Source organism: Heterocephalus glaber, unplaced genomic scaffold (assembly GCF_053883595.1).
Source record: "Heterocephalus glaber isolate CG9 unplaced genomic scaffold, H.glaber_assembly_v1.0 deba00001550, whole genome shotgun sequence".
In the NCBI taxonomy this organism is placed as follows: Eukaryota; Metazoa; Chordata; class Mammalia; order Rodentia; family Bathyergidae; genus Heterocephalus; species Heterocephalus glaber.
This window is the reverse complement of record NW_028258343.1, coordinates 1,021,637-1,047,028: the sequence shown is the minus strand read 5'-3', so window position 1 is coordinate 1,047,028 and position 25,392 is coordinate 1,021,637. Positions and strand designations below refer to the sequence as shown.

The following is a 25,392-nucleotide window of genomic DNA, read 5'->3' as shown; positions in this document are numbered from 1 at the left end:
GAAGCTTTTGCTGCCTAATCTCAGATATGCTTACCCCTTACTCACGCATTCATTCATTTGGTTGATTCCTAAGTCTACCCCAGGTACTATTTAAGTGTAATTTAGTTATAAACAAGTTTCAGAATGAATTACATTCTAAAAAATCTTGCATAAAAGACAGGGTGAATGGGGTGCATGTCCATAGCTTTAGCAGGGTTTCAAGGATCCGAATGTGGACACTGGCCTTTGACTTCCTTGGTGTGATTCCTGTTTCATCCTTTTTGTCAGAGTTATCTACTGTTTACTCATCTGTAAGGTGGAGATAATTATACTGCCTGTCACAGGATTATTCTGAGGAAAATGCTTAGAACAGTGGTTGTTACTAGGTAAATGCTACATGGAGACTTGCAGAACAAATAAGTTACTACTGTCCTGATTGAGATGTAAGTAAAATGCTTTAGGAGTTCAGAAGCAGACATGTATGCTGGGAGACTACAAAAGGCTCACAGCAGACGTGGCATTTGAGCAAGGCCTCAAAGGCTTAGCTAAACTCTATACTATGCAATGTTTTCTGTTCATCTAAATCAATGCTAACAGCATTAAATTGCCAAATTTATTTGTACATATCTATCAGAGCTTAATAAACAATGAGATCTTTAAACACACTTTCTGAACATGCTGAGGAGACAAGTTATTTCTTACATAAAGTTAATTATTTGTCCTTTAAATGATCAAATCAGTTTCCATGACTTGGTTAAGCTATTTGACCTTTCTAAAATTTAGTTTATCTGTTTGAAATAAAGGCCTAGATTCAGTAAGCATTATGGCCTTTTTAAAAAGTTTATAATTCTAAAGTATTGTGATTAGCAATGTTGAATTTTCCTCTTGAATATCATTCACATTATTTATAAAGAGATGATATAAATCATGAAACTTAGGCCTAAGTTGTAGTAACTGGTTTTTCTCTGCAGTTTCATATTGTAGAGTCTTTTTTGTTTTTACTTTTGAAAATATGCCTTATATACTTGAAAGGAAAAAGGCATAATATCTGAATAAATCTAAAAAAATAGTAAAGTATTTGCATGGTGAAACATTCTTAATTCTTAAGATGTAAAGAATATCCAATAAACAGAAAATAAGCCATGTTATACATAGTAAGACACCATAGATGCCAGTTCTCTTCAGCTGATGTTTGGGCTGAAAGGAATTCCAACAGGATTGCCTTGCAGGTCCCTTTGTACGGAATGATGCTGGGATTCCCTGGTGTCTGTGTGAGGAAAGTTCACATTATGCACAAATAGAAGCTCCAGGTGTGGCCATTATAAATGTTTTCCACTGGACCCTTTGTCTCCTGGACACACTGTTGTGCTGCCTGAGTACACTGTGGTTCAACAGGATGCTCCCACCTCATCTTCTGGTTGCTTGGCCCAGCCCTGGAACCAGGCCTGGTCCTTGAAGTGGAGAATGGTGGCTACCTCACTTCCTCTGTCATTTTTTTTGAGATGGAGAGAGTGACTGATTATCTTTTGATTTTTTTTTTTTTTTTGGTACCGGGGATCGAACTCGGGACTTTGTGCTTGTGAGGCAGGTGGCAGCACCACTGAGCTAAATCCCTAGTCCTATCTTTTGATTTTTTTATGTTGGTCCTTACCTGTAATTTGAAATTTGTGCTGTTACCATTTTCTTGTATTATAAGTCCCTGCTCTGTAATCCATTCTGAAGATCTCTAGATATCCTAAACTTAAAGGAGATTATAAAATGAAATTATAAATTTCAATCTCTATTAATAATAGACATGGGTTGTACATTTATTTCTAAATATTATTTCTCAGCTGAAAATCTATATTTTAAGACAGTATATTAAAAGGCTTTTATCACTCTTTTGGAAATATAATTACATGAGTCTCTCTTCAAGAAAGGAAAATTTGAAAACTTCAATTTTCCTTCTCAAAAAAGAAATATGTACTAAAGCTGATGATGAGCTTTCTGATATAGTTTATTTCTGGCTACCCTTGATTACAAAGAGAACCAATGTAGACTTCTGGGCAGCCTGAGGAAAATGATGGCAGCCTATATCCCAATCTCTCCACACGACATCTGACAAGCAGAACACTACAACCACGAATGCAGAAAACAGGCAACAGTACAAACTTCACATTCCCTGTTCTATTTCCTTTTGTACTTAAAGGAAATGACATAGACAGTAGAGTTATGCCTCAAGTTTCTGACCAAAGCCTCTGCAGAGATTAAAGGGAGACCTGGATAAAGTGATATAGAGGGGGTTGGAGAGGAAGGACCCTCAAACTAAGCCAAACTATTTGGAAAAAGAAAGGACCCACTGTACATTAAGGAGGGCCTGGAATATTGTATGGTTTTGTAAGGAGCTTTCCAAAACCCTGAGACTACCAAAATTTCAATTTGACTGACAAAATTTACAATGTCTACCCTCATGTTTACAGAATCCATCCTTGTTTACTCATTCATTTTCTGTCTGGCTAATTTCCCACACTTCACCTAGTTACAGAGTAATAACTACCTACTGCTGCAAAGTCAATTCTCACTAAGATAGGGGAACTATAAGAAGAAATACTCCTTTTCTGGGAGATTTGTGACCTAATTTCAGTTAGACCCATGACTTGATTTTACTCTTGGTTTGTTCCTATGGGTGATGGACCCACCCATTGTATTGTTCAAAGAAAAAAAATCAAATGTTTGTTTTCTGTGGGCAAGAATTATCCATGCTTTTTAGGATGTTATTGTGACCTTTGGTCAGGATACTGGACACATATTACAGAGAAGAGAAGCTACTGGATCTAACTTAAGCAGAAGGCATTTAATTCAGGCAAGGACAAGTTGTATAGTTTGAGTTTTATGGAGCTACCACTGACCAGACTACCTAGGGAGCTGCTGCCTTTAAAATAATGAGAATGCTGGGAAATTACAAAACAAAAATTTTAACTGTTAGCTCCAGAACACTCCACTATGCTATAATGTCCACCATCAGAATGGATGTTACTCTCTCTCTCTCTCTCTCTCTCTACCCACTGTGGTTTAATACTTACAAAGCTAGGAACCAAACAAGGCTACCTATATTATTGTTACAGGACTGTTGCAACAAAATACTATGAAGTGGGGATCTTAACAGAAATGTATCGTCTCTCAGTTTTGTAGGCTAGGAGTCATACAGCAAGGTATCAGCAGAGTTGGTTCCTTGTGAGGGCTGTGAGGGAGAATCTATTCAGTGTCTCTCTTTTCTAACTTCCAGTGATTTGGAAGTAGTCTTTGGTTTTTCTTGGCTTGTAGATACATCACTGCCATCTCTACTTTCATGTTCAAATAGCATTCTCCTTGTGTGTCTGTATGTCTGTCTGTTTCTGTGCTTAAATTTCCCCTTTCTTAAGAACATCAGTCATATTGAATTAAAGCCCACCCTAGTGACCTCATCTTAACTTGATTTAAAAAACTCTATTTCCAAATAAGGTCACATTTATTAGCATTGGTGGTTAGGACTTTGTTTAAGAAAAGGGTAGGGTACAATTCAACCATGACAGGATCTTTGGAACTTTTGCTGCAGGAAGCACAAACGCCACCATTGCAAAGATGCTACTAGAAGTAGCAGAGGTGGTGGAATGACCTCAGAATTGTGGTTTTTATCTATGCCTTCCAAACTTTGTGTGCCTGCATCTGCTTGGTAGAAGGTTAGCCTTGGGAGGAACTAGCACTATAAAGAAATCTGAGAAATGGCTTAAGGTTTTCAGCCTCTGGGATGCTGTAAAATCTGTTTCAGGGAGACTGGAATGGAGATGAATAGACTAAAATGGAGTTGGCTATGCCAGTCTGTATTATCGTCCACTGAGGGAAGCAGAGACTTGGAAGAGAAGTTACGAAGGCTAATGAGACAGTGAGTGTTGGAATTAAACAATAGGATCATTGGTTGGTAGCAAATTACTCTCAGCCCCAGGACATGATTTATTAAATCTCCTTTCCAAATACTACAAAAAATTTATTTGTGGATTAGAAGTTGTAAGTACCTAAAAAGGCAAGGGATTTATTTTCGTCTTATCAACAGAAGTACATTAGATCTAATGCCTTTGAAATCTGTCAGAACCTATGAGAAATGTATGTAAGTATAAAGGGAAGAAAAAGGAATAAGAGCAAATCTTAATTGGGACATACCCAGGCTGGTTAATAGAGTTTACCCATCTAGTTTTCTATATTAGAAATCTTAGAAATGATTTTAAGCTTGCTTTTCTTTCACTTTTTCTCTCAATGTTTTCATTGCTAAACTGTGCTTTATATGAATTTCAAATTCAGCCACCACACTTCATTCCCATGGTCATTTTCTGAGTTTAGATCTTTACCAACTCCAAACAAATGTTTTTAATTACCTAGTATCTCCCCTCTAGGGTCTTTCCAATTCCAGACCTTCTTTCATGATGTAGCTGGAGTTCTTCTTGAAAACTAAGTCTGCCTATGTCCATCCCATTTTCCAAATTGCTCATATTTTAATTATTGTTACTAATGACTATTGTGGAAAGAAATATTTTGGTTTTTATTTCATAATCTTCCTATAGTTTTTTTAAACTGCTACATTTTAACTGTTTGTTTGACTGCTCTGCCTCAATATCCTATATGTAATCCTCTAGTCCTGAAGCAATATGTTTCAAGTTGAATTATCATCTACTAATTTTCTTTCTGACCCTGCAAAGCAAACAAAACCAAAATTGATTTGTCTTCCCATTTTCTACAGCCTTTTTATCATTCCACCAGCACTATCATCACAATGAGGCCTAGTACTATATCTTTTATTTTACAGTCGAGCTTGGCAGCTTTCAAAGACAGAATCGAAATCATTATCCACTAAGCCAACTTAGTTTTCTTTCCTTGAGGTCAGAAAGAATCAAATCTTAAAATGCTGCCCAGAGATGAAATCTTCTCATTCCCAGGATGAATTTATTATTCTAATAAAACAAATGAAAAACAAAATGAATGAAAATGCAAAGACTATTTCCATTAAAACAGTGGTTTTACTTGTGTTATTTCAGTGCTCTGCAAATTTTGATAGCTTCTATTTACCTATTAAAGTAAATCACTAGGAGAAAATGGTAATTTTAAATTTTCATACCTGAGTGTTCACTTCGGCAGCACATATACTAAATCTTCATACTTTAATTACATGGGCTCAAAATATAAAATACAAAAGCTGGTGGACATAAAGGAGACAAATCTGTTGTCACAGTAGAACACTTTTGTACCAACTACTGGTTTATTAAGCAATGAATTTTTAAATATACACAATATTTGAATAACAAAATTTACAAATAAATCTAATAAGCATTTATATAATGTTGTATCCAACATCTAGAATATAGAAACTTCTTTCAACCACAGTGAAACATTTAAGAAAATTTAAGAAAGTGATGGTTTAATTCATAAAGTAAGTATCAGTAAATTTTCAAAGGAGGGGATTTTACAGACTATGCAATTAAATAGAATGCATCTTGCATGCATATGGAGAGGAAAGAAACCATATTTGTAAAGGTAGAAAAAAATCCAAGGATATACTGATTTAAGTGGCAAGGAAGCGAGTCAGAACCCTATATCCAAACAGTATAGTTTGTCATTCTTTCAGAGACCAGAAAGATATCCAAATTTGACATTTGAACCAACCAAATAAACCATACCTTTAAAAGCAATCTTTGGATGAAAATGCAGCGAAGAAAGATCCATAGGGGGAAGAATCTGCTTAGTTTTTGAAGCATGAAGATGCCCTGTGCAGATCTGATAAATAATAAATACGGATGGTAGTTTTAAGTAATTAACTTGTGCCTTTTCCCCTCCTTTACTTGTCTGGTGCTCTGAACTGCAAGCCCATCTGCATATATGTTTTGGAAAATATGAGTATAGGAGCATAGTGAAGAATAATGCTCTGCTACATAGTAGCCTGGAGAGTACCTCAGATAGTTAACTGACGATAAGGCGTCCAGTAATATTGAATGGGCAAATGAATGCTAAGCTCACTGGAAATCATAAAATGTAATTCAATTATAATGTCCTGTTGGGACCAACTTTTTCACAAATCCCCTATTTCTTTATCTGGTCTATTATTTTTTGAAAGAGAAAATGGCATATTCAGAGGGGTGGTAGCAATGATGAGAATGCTACTTGGGCCGGAAGGCATCTTGTGCAGCATTTAGTTTGCTTTTCATAACATGGGAACTGTCTCAGAGGCTCCTAGAAATGAAAAAGACATGGATCATCAGTGACAATGGCAACAGATTGAGACTTTCTCAGTCCACCTAGAGTTCTGTTGATGGTTCTCCTTTTACCTTGAGACCCAGGTTTATGCAGATAGCAAAGAACCCCAGGCCAGAGGCCTCACCTGCTTACCTTGACTTGTCAAGTTTCAAGATATTCTGGCTCCCTCTGGGTGTCTGACTGGTGGAACATATGGATATAACTCTAATCAAGTAGACATTCAATTAACTTTTATTAATGTGGGAAGGCATGCTTTAATCCCTAAGATACATGGCTCCTGGTAAACTATGTTGGCTAATATAGTGCCTAGGCCAGAGTGAAACTTCTCATTCTATATTCTTGGAACCAAAAACATCAAAGGGCTGACTCCTCACCCCCTGTTGCAAGAGTAGAGCTAGAAAAGAAGGGAGGACAATCATTACTAACTGGAGGGAAGCTCTTCCCAGATGTCCATGTGACACACGAAGGCCTGCTGAGTATAGGAAGAAAAAGCTGGAGGAAAAGGGCATCTGGAAAAGTAATACACTTTCCATGAAGAATCATGCCCCATAAGTGTCACACACTGAGTACTCAACTTAGCCTCTTGACCTGGTGTAAGAGCACTAAGGTGCTGCAGGGAGGAGGCAAAGCCTCCCCATTTAGTGCTTCCTGTTGGACACTGCAGAGGGACCAGGATTCTTCTCCGTGGCTGGTTGCAATGTGTAGAGAAGGAGGAACTGAATGCTGCAGTTTGGATGTAGCAAGGGTTCCTGTGGTGGAAAGTTGATCCCCAGTGGTGTTAGGAGTTGGTGTAGGAGCTTTAGGAGACACAGCCTAATGTAAGGTCATTATGTTATTGGGGTCACTACCCTTATTAAGGATTGATGTAATTCTTGTGGGTTCCCAGTTAGTTCCTTCAAAAGCAGTTTATTATAAAGGAACATGACTGTCCCCTTTATGGTCTCTCTGGCTTCTTGTCTTGCTACATATCTCTCCTTCACCTACATGCTTCCAACACGGTACCATCCACCATGTCACACAACCAAGAGGGCATTCACCAGAGCTGCACAGATATTTATGCCATACTTCTGAACCTCCAAAACTATGAGCTATTATATCCTCTTTACTATATTAAGTATCAGGTCTCAGATACTTCATTGTAGCAATGGAAAACAGTCTAATACACAGAGTAATTCTACTGCAGCCCATTTGTTTTCTATCAGGCTTCATTGAGAATAGAGGATTGGAGTTGACTGGATCTAAGGGCCACGGGGTAAGAAGCCTGAATAGCTCCCCAGAGTCCCCATAAGGAGGAGCTTGCACACATCAAGGAGTATTGATGTGCTTCAGGAAATTCTGGACCACTGAAAGAAATATATTCTTAGTTTGAGGACTTTGCCTCCCATCTCAGGAGGGACCATGCAGATGACTTATTGACTAATTTATTTCTTATACATATGACAGAGAGGAAGCAAGACGGACTCAAGGCACAATTTATCCCTTGGTCCTGCCCTCTAATAGTAACCCAAACAGCTGACTAAATATAAAGTATTTTCAAATAAACATAGATATTTGTTTTACTTTAATTGTTAACTTTTAAAATAAAGACTTTAATCAAGGCATTCTATATTTTCTTTCTCTCTGTCTACCAAAGTCCATACCCCTTCTGTCTTCCAGCCATTGTTGCAAACATTACTCCTTCCATCTAGATCAGTTTCTTTGTGATCTTGTAGGTTTCATTTTAGGATAACAAATAAAACTTGTCTTGTGTTTATTATTAAAAAATACAGGTAGTAGATATGAGGGCCTTAATATTTCCATTATTTAATCCTGAATGTCCAAAAAAGAGCTCAGAATCTACTTGTGAGGGTTCATAAACATTATGAAATCCTGAGAAACAAGCCAGAAATACATTCTCCCTAACCTAATTGCTATAAATTGGCCCTTATTAAGTTTTTTGTTAGTTTGAAATATCATCTTTATATAATTATTAATAACCAAAAAATAGGAAGTTTACTTCCTATTTGCACTGAATGTAGTAAAAACTCAAATACATAGACTCTTTTTTTTCATTGCAATGCTTCATCATGGGTATATTCAAGGCTTGAGACCTAGAAGGGTCTTTATTCTAATCTGCTCAGACAGCATAACTCTAAAAAGAAAAGGGTGAAGTGTTTTTCTCAATTGCTGAGATTTTTTTCTCTTTGTTTTATTATCAGTTTTGAAACCAATTTTAAATCGTAAGGTATGTGATATGAACTTAAAAATCCTACCTGGAATTCTAGTTCATTTTCTTTACATGGTTATTGTCAAGGATGAAAAGGTTTTACAGATTCTTAGGGTAACTTCATAAGCTTGAAGAAGGATGCTAATTTTTATCTATCAAAGGGTAGAGGAAAGAATGTAATGGATATCTGAGGAGCATGTTAGGCCTCTGTTTAGAGGTTTTGATCACTATTGTTCATCTCTGGAGTTGACCTACTTTTTCAGGGCTGTCTCAGATGCTTCATTCCTAATTTTTAAAACTATTTTTTCTAGTTTTTTTGAAGTAATATTTACACATTGTGTACACTTTGGTATATAATGCAATGATCTACTATTACAGAGGAAAGGATGAGTGAACTTGAAGATAGATCATTTAAAATTAGCTTGGGCCGGGGATTTAGCTCAGTGGTTCAGCCACTTGCCTTGCAAGCACAAGGACCCAAGTTCGAGCCCTGGCACCCCCCCCCAAATAAATAAATAAATAAAATAAAATTAGCCAGTTAGAAGAACAAAAGAAAAAAAAGAATTTAAAAAAGTGAAGAAAGCATGAAAGTGTGCGCATCTTGTGAATAAATATGTGTTTTATGGAAGTCATAGAAGGAGAAGAGATAGGAAAAAGGAAAATTTTAATTTAAAGGAATAGTAGCTGAAAAATTTCAAAATCTTGGGGAGGATGTGGACATTTAATAGTTCTTTTGTTTCTATAAATGTAAAAATTACTGAAATTGTCTTCTGGATCAGAATGTGGATCCTTTCCAAATCTTGACCATGGATAAATGAAGCTGATTTTAAAATGTATTTATTATTTCCTCATTATTTTGCTCTCAAAGTCTTACTATGAATGTGCTACCCTTTCCAGCTTAAAGATACTCTCTTTCAAAGACAAACAAAACAAGAGAAAAATATTTGCCATTTCTCCTCTTTTTCTTCTTTATTCTCAATTTTTTAAAGCCCTAAAAAAATAATAAAATAAAAATCTGTTTGCACAAGTCCTTTCACCCTTTGGCTTTTTGTTTTAACCTGTGCCGCATTTCCTCTTTCCTTCTTTTACATTATGTAGGTGCACTTTTTTCTTCTATATTATGTCCTTGAACTTTTAGTATTAACTACACACCTGAGAAACTTTTGTGTGAGAACTGGGCTTGAGCATCTTTTTACTGCTAGCAAATCTTGTGATGTTGGGCAACTTGCTTGATTTCTCAGAATTTATTTCCCTCATCTGCACAATGGCCATGAGAAGCCATGGTTTACAAATTAGTTGTGACAGCCAATTAGAGTGATAACTGCAAAAGGTTTTGGAAGTGCTTCAAAATCTAAATCCTTATAATCTAGGTAACCAAGTAGTACTTTTCAGGAATATAATAATGGAACTGACCTGTGAGTTCATCAGGTTCAATACTCTCCATCCACAGATGAGGAAATAGATCTGGAGGGGTGAAACAATGTTCTGAAGCTCTTGGCTGGAGGTTGCATGGCAGGGAATTTACAACACTATGGCTAGGACCTGTTATCTGAGCAGATACTGTGCAAATCTGAAGACCTGAGTTCTAACTCATGCTCTGCTGCTGTTATGACTTCCTTTTGTTGAGTTCGAAATTATTCTACATTGTCCACCACTTCTTTTCGCAGACACAGCCACTCACCATGTCCTGCCCCTTCCCTTTGGAACACTGTCCCAGATGGCCACAAATGAACTTCTGGAGACAGCTTTGCCTTTTATATCTAGTTTTCTATGGTCAGAATGGTTTTGATTTTAGTGTTTTTCTTTTCCTTACCACTCATTCTTCAGCTGTCTTGTCATTTATTGGCAAATTAATTTAAAATACATCAGTGAAATTAATGAATGAAGCATAGAATATGGAAACTCTGAAGAAAGCTGAAATAACTTTGTTTTGAAGAAAATTTATGCTGAAGTCAAATTAACAAATATCTATTTAGCACCCACTAGATATAAGGTCTGTCATTCTGCAAAAATGATACACAGGATGTATGGCAGAACAATGCTTACAGCATTTCTAAAATTCTCAATGATATTTTATATAACTATTGGATGAATAATGCCTCTTTCCCATAACTACTAATAATAGCTGTCACTTTTGGAATGTTTAGATATGGTAGAATTGATGACACTTTTCATCTTATTTAGCATTGCAAATAAGTACTGTTATTCTCGTCTTATGGATGAGGAGGCCAAGGCTAAGAGAGTTTATGTTGCTCTAGGGCACACAGACCAAATGACGTAACCAGAGCTGGAACTTACATTGGACTGGTTTTGGTTTGTGCTTTTTAATGAAGCTTTAAAATGTACTTCCTGTTGTAAATTATATATCTGACTGTACCAGTTATTATGATGCCTGAGATGACTTGCTTGTTTTCTCTAAAATTTGATTCATCTGAATAATTAGGGACAAAATCAAAGAACACTTAATTTTAGAAAACCAGCTGATAACCAGATGAAATTCTGCCAAGAACAAAATCTAGGCTGGAAGTTTCCCATCTCTAATCTGGGCTTTTCTCTCTTTAAAATATAGAGATCAAAAGCTTGCTTTAAATATACCTTTCAAGATATTAAATTGTAATAGAAAAATGAATTTAGAATTTGTATATCTTTATTGAAAATTTGTATACAGCCAGTAATTGTATTTTTTTCTTGCCAGACAGCACATGTATGCCATTTTACACAGAATGCATTGAATTTGCCATATTTTTCTGAACTATATACAATTTATTCTGTCTTTTTTTAACTATCAATTCCTTTTAGGACAAAGAATTCTTTCCATAGGCCTTTTCCAAAAATATTCAGACTTTAGCATTGTTGCAATTTTTAAATGGGAACTGGGAGCAGCAGTATAAATGTATTAATCCCAAATCTTAACCTCGAGGTTTTGATGCCTTGACCTACATCCTAAAGATGGAGAAGGGACAGGAAAACACTCTCGAACACCATGTCCTTGAGGATCAAAAGATGTTAGGATGTGTGTGTGGCCTGGGGTCAGTCTGAGAGGTTCATTTACTTCCACTTAGTCACATGCCATGGATGTTCTCTTTCAGACAGAAGAATTAGTGCATTTTTATTCTACAGAGAACCAGCATCCACTTGCTTATAAAGATAAAATTGTTTATAGTGTTGCTACATCTGAACATCTGTTATGTGGGGTATCCTCCAGTGTCATTGCCAGCAGAATCTGATGTGCATTAGCGTTAATTCATATAGTGCTGTCCAAACAAGGCAGAGGTTTCCAACTGAATGTGTTAGATTGAGCAAGTGGTGATGTAAAAAAATTCATCAATTTCATTCTCATTATGGTTCTTCTAGTGGTATGCAATAAGAATTTAACCTCTGGAAAAAAAAAAGAATTTAACCTCTGAGTCTATTTACGTATCTGAAAAAATAGCAGAGGCACATTAGCATTACCTGCATATTTCCTTTTTTAGTGTACTAAGGATGTAAGAGTTAAGCTCCCTTAGTTATCTAAATGAAAGGCTTGGCATAAGCACCTTCTATGATTAAGGAAATGAGTAAAAGTACATGCATTCTATCGCTAGGAGATATTTCTGGAGTGAACTGATTTTACCTCTTGATTTTCCATTATCAAATTCAAACTGGAATATAGCTTAATATTAAGCAGGTAGAATAAATTGCCTTTGTCCAGACACTGAAAAGCTTTAGTTAATTAGGATTTGGCTTGGATCAAGGAAATAAAGAGGTGTTATCAATGATTACTCTTGACATTTTAAAACAATTTTTAAGTTCTTAAAATGTGCCTAATCCTGAATTTCAAAGAATAGAAAGAATTATGGAGAGACAGTAAATCAGAAGGGATTATGTCCTTCCTATAAATTGCAACATAGGGTGTTTTAACAAATCTCTTTAGGCTCCTAAGTTAACTTTTGATCTTCTTACTGGAAAAAATTGTGCAAGTAAGATGTGTTTAATGATTTTTACTTCTCCATGGCATAGCAGGGGGAAAAGAAAGCCTAAGAAGTTTACTGTCTCATAAAATGCTGCAGAAAATGAGGAGAAAAGATTGGGAGCATTTACAAAGGCATTTCCTGTGCAATTTTTCTATAGAAGAATTCTGCACTAAGATATAAATATTTTTGAGGAGGAGAAATAGTTTCTTGCTTTTAGTCTTCTGTGATTTTAATTCAAGAAACATAAACATTGACTACGTGTAGGCATTTATTATGGTTCAGATCAAGAATGACCCCGAAAACTATCATGTGCTTGGAGGTGGGGTGCTGGAAGGTCATTTGATCATGGGAAGGGATTTAGCTATTGCTGAGGTACTTTAAGAGGTGGGGCATGGTCTGAAGAGGTGGGTTACTGGGGGCGTGACCTGAAGGGGTATATTGCCCCCCTCCCCAGCTTCTTTCTTGTTTCTCTGCTTTCTGGCCACATAACATAAGCAGTTCTCCTTTGCCTGGCCTTTCTACCATGCCATTTCTCACTTGGAGCCAGCCAACCAGGGACTGTAACTTGAGCCAAAATAAACCCATCCTCCTTTAAATTGTGGGTGCCAGGCACTGTGTCCAGGAAGGGGAAAGTGACTAAGATAGTACTGGTCCTGGGGACCACCAAAATTCATTAGCCATTCATTGAGATGTTGCCCTCAAGGTATTGGAAAGTGGACTAAAGGGTGTGAATAGAAGAAGGAAAAATTACATGTTGGAAGAAAACACAGGAAAAAAATTTAAGAGTATTGTGGGTGTTAGGAGAAATTTCAGGAAGATGTGCATTGGTTGGAACTTTGGGTAGATATGAGAGAAAGCATTTCCTGGAGAGCATGAACCAAGATATTGAACTAGGAAGACTTTTTGGGGAAATAAAGAGAAGACTGATGGAGTAGAGACCAGGATTAGGAGAAGGAAAAGTCAGAATGGTATTTGGGGATAGATAATGGGGGAAGACTGATGCTCTTCTCTTACTACTAAGCTCTTAGAACAAAATCTCACTTGAAACTGCAGAGATTCTTCTTCAATTGTCTTTCTTCCAATGCACTTAAACTTCAGAACAGCAACACTGGATTAACGGTCTTGTCAGAGAATGTTCTCTTTAACAAGATCCATTAAGTCACCCAAGGGCTGCAAAAATCTAGGCCAATCTGGGTCATTGGTATGGCAGTAGCTATTAAGATTTGAAAGCAACCATAGATGTCACCTAGTTTAAGCTTGTATTAGCTTCTTATTGTTTCTATAACAAATTACCACAAACTTAAGGGTATAAACAACCCATATATACTCTCTTACAGTTCTGTAGGTGAGAAGTCCAACATTAGTTTAACTGTGCTGAAATCAATTTGTCCACAGTGTTGGTTCCTTGTAGAGAAGCTGAGGAGAGAATCCATTTTCTTGCCCTTTCCAACATCTAGCAAATGCCTAAATTTGTTTCTTTATGGCCACTTGTACCATCTTCAGATCTCATCCCTCCTTCCATCTTCATGTTGCCTTCTCTGACTGTGACCACTTGTGAATCTATTTTACAAGGACAGTTGTGATTACATTGGACCCACTCAGTGAATCCAGGGCATTCTCCTTATCTCAAGTTCCTTAACCTAATTACAGCTATAAAGCCCCCTTTTTCATATAAGATAACATTCATAGGTTTCAGAGATTAGAAAGTGGACATAGTGGAGAAGCATCATTTAGCTTGCCAAAACCTCCACATTTTATAGATAAGAGTTTGTGCCCCACTTGGTCTAAAGCCACTGAAGTAGCTAGTGACAGAGCTGGGCCAACATACTCACTGCTTCTAACTTCCATTTTTCCAGGTTTGTGGTATCAGTCTTTCATGTTTTCCATGAGGAACTGATGGATTCTCTGAAGGACACATCCCCTCTGGGCAACTCTCAGTGAAGGTTACAGCCAACTGAGGGGTGCTCACTAGGAGTACCTCAAGGGACAGTTTAGTAGCAGTGAGAGGGCTCTTCATCTCGAATGTCAGTGGGCAAGGACTGTCTTCAGAGAAGAGTAAATGCTCCTTGTAGGATAAAAAAGGCTGGAGAGCTCTTCTTCTATTAAATGCAGAAAAGATTGGAATCAAGAGAAGAAAAAAAGAAGTGTGCAAGAAAGGAGAACAGACAGGATAAAATGCAGAAAAAGCAAAACATATTATAGTTGAAGTGAAGTCAGAGGGAAAGGAGACTATCTATGACATAATGTATCTATTCCATAATGATGCCACGGATGTGTGTGTGTGTGTGTGTGTGTGTATCCTGAAACTAGGCATATTCTGAACACTTTCTCTTGATTAATGTCTAAAGTTTATTTCCTATACCATGTTTCTTTATGTTATTTATATTTGTTGTTCACGTTTATGTCATTTGTTGATTCATCTTCATCTCTGTTAGATTCCCTAGAGAGTAGCAATAATTTCCATCTCTTTGTATGCCACAGAGCACAAATAGGTGCTTTGTAACATTTTTAAACATTTTAAAAATAATACAGTGTGCAAGATATTACTGTCATGAGCATTTTTCTTTAAAAATGTTCTGAAAAATTCCAATCTAATTTTGTACTTTAACTGAAAGAAGAGCTTGCAGCTAATATAAAGAGCACAGTGTTTTTGAAACTAATAAGGAAAGTGAAGATAACCCAAAAAATAGCCAAAGACATATTGATATAAAGTTGGAAAAGCATTGTAAGAGATGAAATGGAATATTTAAAGGAAAGGGAAGGTTTTATAATTATTTTTAACTACAAATGGAATAAGGAAAGAAAAATATAGAATGCTTTTCCATTATTATGGGAAGAAGAATTGCTGATTGATGATACTAAAATGAAAACAAAACATGTTCCATCTTTACCCAAAAAGATTTGTATTACATTAACTAGAAAGGAGGGAAATCAAATTGAGAGAATACTCATACTAGGAAATACTGAATATTCTCTAAGGTATTGTTTCTATGTCTTATAATTTCCTAACTTCTCCAAGATAGACAAATATTGTGCTATTGGTAGTGGCCCAATACTTGTTAACAGATTTCAAAAGAAAACAGATGATAATAGCTATTAACACTAGTCTAGCCTATTGAAAATATTTTGTTGTGCCTATAAGAATAAACTTAGACATTTAATTTATTTATGCTCCTTAACACAGACTGTAAGAAAATTAATTATCTAGTATACACAATTTTTATTTTTAGGAAAATGCCTAAAAAATTTACTCATATGCTCTGGATGTCTGCCCATAGAAATTTCACTTATTCTTTAAGGTCCAACTTAGCGGTCCCCTCCTTATAAGACCTTCCCTTATTCTTTCAGTTTTTCTGTCTCTTCTTAATTTCTACAACACTTTAGATAATTCACTTTATCCTTGTATTATATTACTGACTTTAAATAAAACTCTACTGACTCTATGTCATTTACAAAATTACAATTCTTCAAAAGTCAAGATGGACTATTCATCTTTGTGTCTCTGTATGCCTAATGATCTAGATAGCTGCAAGTGAGCAATATAGATACAGACATGATAAAAATGGGATAAATCAATATAATGACCATGCTATCACAGTAACTCAGAATTATCTTCATGAGACACTACTAGTTCCACCTGTTGGGTCAGTTCCTCTGGATGTGAGTGTGGGATCTGTAAATCTATTATTCTAAACAGACTTCCCAGGTTACTCACCAATAGCCTGACACCAGTGGCATTTGGGAACCACTCATCAACAAAGTGGTTGGATATGGTGTTCATCTTATTGTGAGCCTGTGAGGAAGGTCTACCTTAATATGAGTGATTACCAGAGAATGGATAAACTGCTCTGGAGGGCCAAAATACATGATTTGAAAGTAAGAAATGGAATGTATCACTTGGAGTTGAGCTAGATTGATAACTCAAATAAGATTAAACTTGTGAGAAAAGTCTGGACCAACTCTTACCAAGAATTTCTTTAGCAAACTTACCCCCATTGATATTCATATTGGGGATTAAATGAAGATCATAACTAATCTCTAGAGTACTATCTTTCCTATTCTCTGTAAACCAATAAGATAATTATGAATCATTTTTCCTGGCTATTAAAACTTGTTGCAATAACTTTATCTAAATATCTATGCATGTAATTTTACAGTATGTAAAGGCTACCATGAAAATGTTAAATAACAAATTTCCATCCCATTATTCATGTCATCAATAGTTACCTAGAGAGATTTTTTTAAATAAAAGATGTATACCTGGATCTTTCTTAGCCACATAATAATATGCTAATAAATAAAACTCAAAAGTATTCAAAGACAAGAAAAAAAGGAGGGAAGAAAAATCAGAAGATGAAATATCCCAACATTTTTATGAGATGGAAAGGAGATGGAAAATGATAATGAATCCAACAGAGAAGAGCAGGCTATCTCTTATAGGGCCTCCAAAGTAATGTACCAATGAACATGAATTATTCCCATCACAAAACCCCTAAGAAGCCTCATGCTGCCCACACAGAGTTCTACAGAGAATGAGATGTTAAAGAACTGGTTGGGCACATACTGTTACATAACTGAACCCCTAGATATCTTTTAGTATGAAAATGACTAACCTATACCCCACAAGAGGCAGGACATTTAAGGTTTATTCCTAAACAGCATTGAATGGGGCACATTTCAGACATGTAGGTACCAAGAAGGTAGATTGAGATACTGGGCTGATGATGGGGGGATTGAAAAACTCTGTATAGTGAATGGTAGGAACCTTCCAGTTTTTCCACTGTATTTTTATTTTTTCAGATATATACTTCTCAGGCAGAAAACAGAAGATGCTTCTTTGAAGATAATGAATGTACCTAAGAAGAGATTTCCATATTGTGATATTTGTGAGTGTCACACAAAGTACTGACTTCAGTCTTGATTATTTTATACAACATGTCACCAGGCGATATGCTCTTCACTTACACACAGAGCTGCTTAGTGTCCTGTTCTTAAAAAGTTAATTGATGACAAAGGATTGTCAGGTGTGATGGTTAATTTTGATTGCCAACTTGATTGGCTTGAAAGATGCTTAGGAGTTAGTAAAGGACACTTTGGTTATGTCTCAGTTGGTCATGAGGCTGTAACCTTGGGGAGTATATCTTTTATCCTTTCTTCACTCTCTGGCTTTCCCCCTGCTTTCTGCATCCAGAATGCCATGAGTTAAGTACTGCATGAATTAAATATGCTCTTCTACCATGTTCCTGCCTTGGAACCAGCCACTATGGACTTAAACCATGAGCCAAAATAAACCTCTCCTCCTTTAAAATGAAACAAAGTATTTTCAACAGAGACAAAAAAATAAAATGCTTTGAGGATGTCTCAGGAATCAGCAAGATCCCAGCCATCAGAGGCTTGATGGTGTAAAAGTGTAAACTTTGAAAGACTACTTTGAGAAAAGAGTCCAAGGGCACACTGTTCACTCAAGGTCACCTAGGGAAGTATTTCCCCATATTTTGCTATCCAGTCACTTGGAGGCCCCTTCAGTCATGGTCTAAGCCTACTGCTCTTGTTGGTGGCAGACCTTCACTTCATCCATGTGATGCTAGTTTTGTAGGAATGCAGAATGAAAAAGTTATAGGGTTATGAAGGCCTTCACTCAGATTTCAGAAGGTCTGGGAATCCAGGCAGTGTATAACACAATTGCAGTCCCTGCTGGGAGCCCCTGACAGGGTGATATACGAAGCTTCAGAACTGAATCTGAAGTCGCAGCAGAAATCACAGAAAGTTGCAAATGCAAGGAATGTAGACTGTCTGCTGAGGAAAGCGGAAGGCAGTGAGGAGAACCCGGCCAAGAGACAGGCTATGTGGGCTGCAACCAACAAGGCCATGGGGTCAGGCTGCCCAAGTTCTCTGGAGCTCACATCACTTCACCATGTGCCCTGCATGCCTGACATAGAGTTATAGGATTGAATATTTGCCCTGCTAAGTTTTCTTATTTTGGTCCAATAACTTTCTATTTCCCTATTCCCCCTTTTCAGAATGGGAATGTTCACCTTGAGACATTGTATTTTGGGAGCACATAATTTGCTTTTTTAATTTTACAGGGGTTTATAGCTAAGAGTTCAACTTGAGTCTCAGAGGAAATTGAACTTGGAATTGTGAGCAGTGCTGGAATTGTTGAGATTTGGGGGGAAAATTACTGTGTTTTCAGTTGTTTGAGGATAGTTAGATCATGTTAAGTGGAATTATGACCTCGCTATTGTTACTATTCAGAGATTAAGTATGATTTAAAGAGACGTGTTTGGGTGTCATGTTGATAAGGGTTAGACTTGTGATAGTTAGTACTGATTGTCAACTTGATTGGGTTGAGAGATGCCTAAGAATTGGTGAAACACTTTTGAATGTGGCTGGGTGGGTCATGGCAGGTGCAGGTGACCTTGGGTGCTATATGTGGTTCCTTGCCCTTTCCTCATTTTCTGGATCTTCCCCTATTTTTATTTCCTGGCTGCCACGAGTTGAGTAGCTTTCCTCTGCCATGCTCTTCTGCCATGATGTTTCTGCCTTGGAGCCATTTGATCATGGACTGAAACCTCGGAAACTGTGAGCCAAAAGAAACTTCTCTCATTTACAAGTGTCAAGTATTTTGTCTTAGCAACAGAAAACTGACTAATATACCAGGAAATCCTCTAACACTAAAGAAAAAGACAAAAAATACAAATGGAAAAGGAAAAAACTCCTCAAAAATTCAGATCATTTAGGAAATGGCTTTGTTTTTCTACTTCTTTCCTTTTTCAGAATCCCTCTAATTTCTAGTTCTACCCTAGTTGTAACAAACGGGCTTTTGCTTCTTTTAAATTTTTACTTTTTAATGGGAGAGTTCTATTCTTGTGCTTCTTCTGGGGATCTCTTTTGTTTTCTTATGACCAAGACTTTACATTCACGTCCTCTCAGTCCTGAACTCTGCCCTGCTGTCTCATCCTTCCTGGCCACACACAAAATTCTTTCCCAACCTTATTAATTTTCTACCCAGAGCCCTTAGCATTGGCTTTTCCCTTGATCACAGTCACCTCTGATCTGCCTGCCTACTTTCAAGAGCTTGGACTTTCCATTGCTCTTCTCCACTTTAGCTGCACAACTTCTCTGGCCCTACTGCTTTCTAATACCAAAAAGCCCTGCTGCCTGTAGCTTCCCAGCTTTCCTGTCTGCAAACTTCAGGGAACAAGCTGTCTTCCCTCCAGGCTGTTTCTTCTCCCTGAGAACTTTAGCTACCTAGAAGGATATACATTCTTTTTAATTCCTGGCTTCTCAGAGGCTGAACCAGTCTACTGAGTTCTTAAGTGAGTGCTAAGGTTCAAAGTGTTTTAGGTACTTAAGAGGCATGTACTTCTCCTGAGTATAGCATACAGGTTGGCTCTAAGTTTCCCATTAAAAGGACACAGAAATTTGGTGGAAGGAAGAAAGAAGCTCTATTATTCTTAATTTCCTTACTGCATGCTAAAATTCTGATTTTCTGGTCACTGTGTGGCATACCTGAGCAGAGGTAGAGACTCTTTGCCATGCTATCTGCCTCCACCAGGCCCACTCTGCCACCCTGCTTCCACAACTGTGAATTCTGATCACATGATACTGAACACCCAGTGCTGCCTTCTCCCAGACTACTGGGATGCAGAGAGAAATCTCTGGGCATGTCTCTGTTTTAAGAATTTCAAAGCTGAATTGCTGCTGCTGCTTTAAACACTCTCTAAAATATATTTGTGGAGGCAAAATTTTGAACTTGAAAAGCTCCAATGATTAAAATTAAGGTTGATGCATGAAAATGCATTCCCAAAAGACAACTTGTGGTTATATTCTTTTAACTTTTTATAGGTTCTAAAAGAAATAAAGAAGATAAAAACATTATTTAATCTTTTTGTACTTATCCTTCAGAATTGAAAGCAAAACATCTTGCGGTTGGATCATCATATAGATGATCAAAAATGTTTATATGTTTAAAAAATTACTGCCTAAAATATTAAAATAAAAATTGTTATACAATTTCTGGAGCTTACCACAAAATGTGCATAGCATTCCCTTTGGGCCTTGGATGTTTGGAAACATTTGGCATATCAGCTTAGCTATTTTTTTTTTGTAATTTCCTAGTCTTTGAAACTAAAAATCCCTAAGTAATTATGACCCTCAAGCTGAGATGAAAGAGAAAGACTTCTTTCCTGACAATATCTGAACTTGTACTAACAAACCATAGTATGAATTGGTACCACTAAGTAGAGCCTGTACTCCTGGGCTTAAACAGAGGCACAGAGTAGTAAAATTCAAGTCTTATGGAGGGAGGCCACAGGCTGTATTGCAGGCAGGGAGAGCAGGGCAGGAGAATCATAAGGTACAACAAGATATGATAGAGAGCCTTTAGTTACAAATATCAAAGTTATAATGAATGAGAAAAACCCGTCAGCAGAGGGATCAAAACAAAGACCTAGAAACGTAGTATTCGAGTTGGGCACTGAAGTATAATTAAAATTTAGACAAAGTGGATGCTAGATCATTCTCAACCTTTTATTGAGAATTTGTTCAGTACTGGAAGCTAAAGTGCAAATATTAAAATAATAACAATAATAATAAAAGTCTCTTATAGAAAATGTCTTGTAGAGGATGTTCATGTCAACAAATTGTTGCTATACAATGTGCTAACTGATATAATAGAACTCTTTGGAAGCAATTAGGGAGGAAGACATTAGTTCTGCCTAGGGAATTGGGAAAGCATTCATAAAGGAAATGAGCTTTGATCTGGGCTTTGAATGATGAGTGGAATCTTACCAGATGGAAAAAGATGAGAAATAGATTCCAGGCAGTGAGCACAGCACATGACAAGGCATGAAGACATCAAAGAGGGTAATGGTTTGGGGACTGGTGAGACTTTCTGTGTGGTTGGAGTGAGGATGAGGGGGTGGAGTTGGAGGTTAACAGAGAAATTGCTGGGAAAGACATGCAGGGGCTCATTTGTGAAAGGCTCTCTATGCCATGCTAAAGAATTTTAAATTTATCCTGTAAGAAATTATTTTAAGTACAATAGATCTTTTTTTTTTTTTTTAGAAAAATCACTTTGGTGACAGGATAGAGGTGGATACTTGAGAAGGAGAAGGAAGGGGATGATGCTCTGGAGAGAATGTGTCTTGAATGTGATAACATTAGGAGAAGAAAATTTAGAATAAGTTGTAGAGAGCTTTGGAGGCCAGGTTGAGAAGTTGGTGCTGAATTCTGTGACGATGCTATACTTTATGAACTTTCAGCCCCGGAGAGTCTATGGAATGGATGAACACCAAGAAATTCTAGGGCCTAGGATCAAATTTGGAGTCTAAAATGACAGCCCAGGCAGGAGATAGATGCAGCATATTCCACTGATGGTCAGTATACCAGCCATTCTGTCTCTGCTTCATCCTTCCTCACTGAATCCTGGTTTTATTTCATGATTTCCCTCCCTCCTCCCCTTTCTGTGGTTTTCAGAAGAGAAAGTCCCATGTGTCTAGAGGATGAGTTCACTTTAGGATGAGTCCATAGAGCCCATTTCTAATCACTGAGATAACTAATAGTAATAATTAGGCCTCTGCTCTAGAACAATATCTTCATGGAGGACATGGGTATAAATTGTTATTATGCATCCTTTAGGGTCCTTGTGGAAAATATCTTCTTCTGAAAAGAGCATCTTGAGAAGAGACAATTTCACCTTCTGCTGGAAGTTGATTGCCTCCATGTGACGCTTGGAGTTGCCACGCTACCATTTTGCTATGCTAAGAGGAGCTCATCTGTGAACAAAGCCTATATTCAACAAGGAACCTGATTTCTTGGTGATGCTATGGAACAACTGATTTACCTAAACCTGTAACTGCCTTCCATTTAAACATTTGTTATATGAACTAATTAATATTCTTAATGTTTATGTCAATATGAGTTGGAATTTTCTAATGCATGAAATAATGCAAGTATGAATTAGAACTGAAACAGAAGGAAAGTAGTAAAGACCAAACGAGGGAGACCCAGACACAAATCTTTGCTGCAGTAGGATTGGTGAGGTGGGGCAATTACCTGATTCAGTGGAAAAGAGAGATAGGCCTATGATTTGAGGGCTGCTTGGTTCATTGGGAGAGTAAACAAAAATCACAAAAACAAGGACTTAAAAGATGAGTTGGTTTGGGAAAGAAGTTGTTAAGCCAGACTTTATGTATTCATCTTGAGTGTGAGGTGAAGATGTTGCAAAGTTCAGGATCGGCATGCTAAGAAACAAAGCCAAAACCAAATACACACTTCATTTTCTTGCTGTAGCCCTGAGGAATTCTTACATTGTGAATGTTTTTTCCTTGCTACATCTCCTCCTATTAATTATTGATGTTTGCCTAAGTATAATTAATGCAATTTATATCAATAACAATAAAGGAGGATATATAATGTAATAACCAAGCAATTTCTTATTTGGAAAATTCCACGAGTGCTTTCACAATCCTAAAGTGGTAAGGTGTTCTGTTGTGACGTTACTTCACAGAAATGTGCCATGTGTACCATGGTCAGAAAACAGGAGCTCAAACCTGGGCTCAAGTATCTGCCCCCTCTCTTCATTACTTTTTGGCCCTGCCAAGTACCTTAATTACCAGGAACCTCCACTTGATTAAATTTTAAATAGGTTTCATAAAACTTACTAGGCAAACTTTGCTCTTAGTAATGGTAATTACGGTATGCACCCACATTTCAAAATTGCACTCACTTTTGTTCTTCAAGTTCTCAAATTTTTTAGTTACAAGTTACAACTGTCTTTTATTTTCAGTTGAGATTTTTCCCTACTGAGTTCACTGTTGTGTGGAGAACCCTTGGGTCCCCTAAAGAAGGAGTTGCAAATTTGTTTGTTGAGCTCAGAGGAATGGTGTGGGCCATGCTGGTTGTCTGGAAAGGTCACTGCATCAGAAGTGTGGGCTTGGCCATCTTCCTTTCTGTCTTATTGCACCAATGAGCTTCCAAAGCACCGAAGAACTCAGCTCTTCAGCTCCAAAGTTAGACTGAAAAGACTGACTCAGAGGTGTAGTGAACCCCAAGGTGAGTTTCAGCCAGTCAGAGATTGCACTGTTGTGATCCTGGAATCTCTTGAAAATAATAAGTATTTTAATTTTTTTACACGTCCTTGTTCCTTGTATTCACAGTTTCCTATGAAGAAAGGAAGAAATGATTAAGCCAAAATAGGGGTCGGCCTTTGCTCATCGAATTGTTGACTAATTTCACAGTAAAGTACCCAAAATCTTAATTAACATTTGGACTTTTTAATATTCAACAAGTATTTAATAAGTACCTAGTATCACCAGGAACTAATTTAGGCTGTCAGTGGCCTTCTGTGTTTTGTTTAAATAGAGGCTTTTATGTTGAGAAAGTAAGCTGGTGATGCACTTAGGATCCATTTCACGCATCACCATTCAGAGTTGTCATTTGTTGCTGGACCATCCATCAGCAAGGCGAAGTCTAGGTTCTAAATTAGATTGTTAACTGCTTATGATTACAGAATTTTTGAAATCACTGCACCAGATAAAGTACTATGATCCCACCCATCCATAAGGTCAGAGATTAAGAAACTTTAAGTAAAAGGACTACACCTGGCTCCACCTGTACCAGCATTGTTACCCACATGCTGGTTCCCAGGGATCCAGGCACATCAAGAGCTCCACATCAGTTCTTATGTTCGTCACCCCAGTGACTGACAGGGTTGACATAATTTGAGTAGGCACCAATGTTGACAGTGCCCCTGCACTGAAAATTTGGGTAGAATCCCTTATCGTGACCATGTATCCTTCATGAGGACATGTGTAGATTGGCTTTGTGTGTGTGTAAGAGCTTCCTAACAATGTGAATGACAGTCTCCTTTTGCAATTTCAGAATAAAAGTTTTCCATTTATGAAACTCAAAATGTTCATTTTATGGCAATAAATTCATTAGAGAAACTCTAAAATACATCAGGAATATTTGGTTATTAAAGGATATACTGTTTTTTTTTTTAATTTTAGAACCATTCATCCCAGGAAGAAAAAGGAAAAGAATATATCTGGCTTATTTTTTTCTTCCTGGAAGTAGCCCAGTAGAAAATCTATATATAGTGGACTCACATGTATAAAGAAAGGAAAGCTTCAGTATTTACCTCTCAAACCACACCTCATACTTTCTGGGTGGACATGGGTTTGGTTTGTCTGCCTTCCCCAGGTACACACACACACACACACACACACACACACACACACACACTCAGAGTTTGAGCTTGAAATGAGTAAATGAAGATGAGCCTGAGATTCTCATTTGGTTTCTATGAGTACATTCTGTCAGTCTATGTTCTTCCTTCTCACTAAAAAGCACCTATATATAAACATCACAACTGTTACTGTATATGAAAATAAATGAGTTTAATAAATGCATATTCCAGTGTAAGCCTTCATTAGCATGCAGCTATTCTAAACTGAGTGGGTTCTATTGCATTTTTTTAGATGAGGTTTTTATGCTGAATATTGATATTCTGGAATAGTTCCTGGGAAATTGCACAGAAGCAAATCTGCTGTGATGTTTTGTGGGAAATCTGCATTTACATAAAATTCTACCCTCTTACTCTAGTTTATGAAGCCCTGCATAAGCGAAGCAAGCTTTGACCTCGGGATCTGCCTCAGCTCCCACCACCCTCTGGCAGCCTTCTGCCCAGGGATTCCAGCTTTCTTTCTTTTTCTAACTCACCACACTGATGCCCATCCCAGCTTCTTTGCACTTGCTATTCTCTTTGCCTACATCACTTTGCTCGCAGACCTTCCTACGGTCAGGCCCGCCTAAGTGTGCTCACCTCGTGAGGCAGCCTACCCTGACGACCCTGCTGGCTAAGAGATACACAAAGTGAGGCACACGTAAGCCGTGTATGTACATTTGCAGTAGTCACATTAAAAAGGAAGTGAAATAATTTTGGTATAGTTTTTAATTTTAGTAGTACATGTTTGCAATTCAGGCAGTTTA

General features: G+C 37.2%; 1 long non-coding RNA gene across 1 annotated transcript in view; it reads left to right on the top strand.

Moving 5' to 3' along the window:
• Nucleotides 1–24,804, top strand: part of LOC147824199 (uncharacterized) — a 29,685-nt gene extending 4,881 nt beyond the window's left edge. Inside the window, exons 2-3 of the long non-coding RNA XR_015442476.1 lie at nucleotides 17,197–17,282; nucleotides 22,039–24,804. This is a non-coding gene — a long non-coding RNA (uncharacterized LOC147824199). The remainder of the gene's footprint in view (nucleotides 1–17,196; nucleotides 17,283–22,038) is intronic.
• Nucleotides 24,805–25,392: the final 588 nt, after the last annotated feature.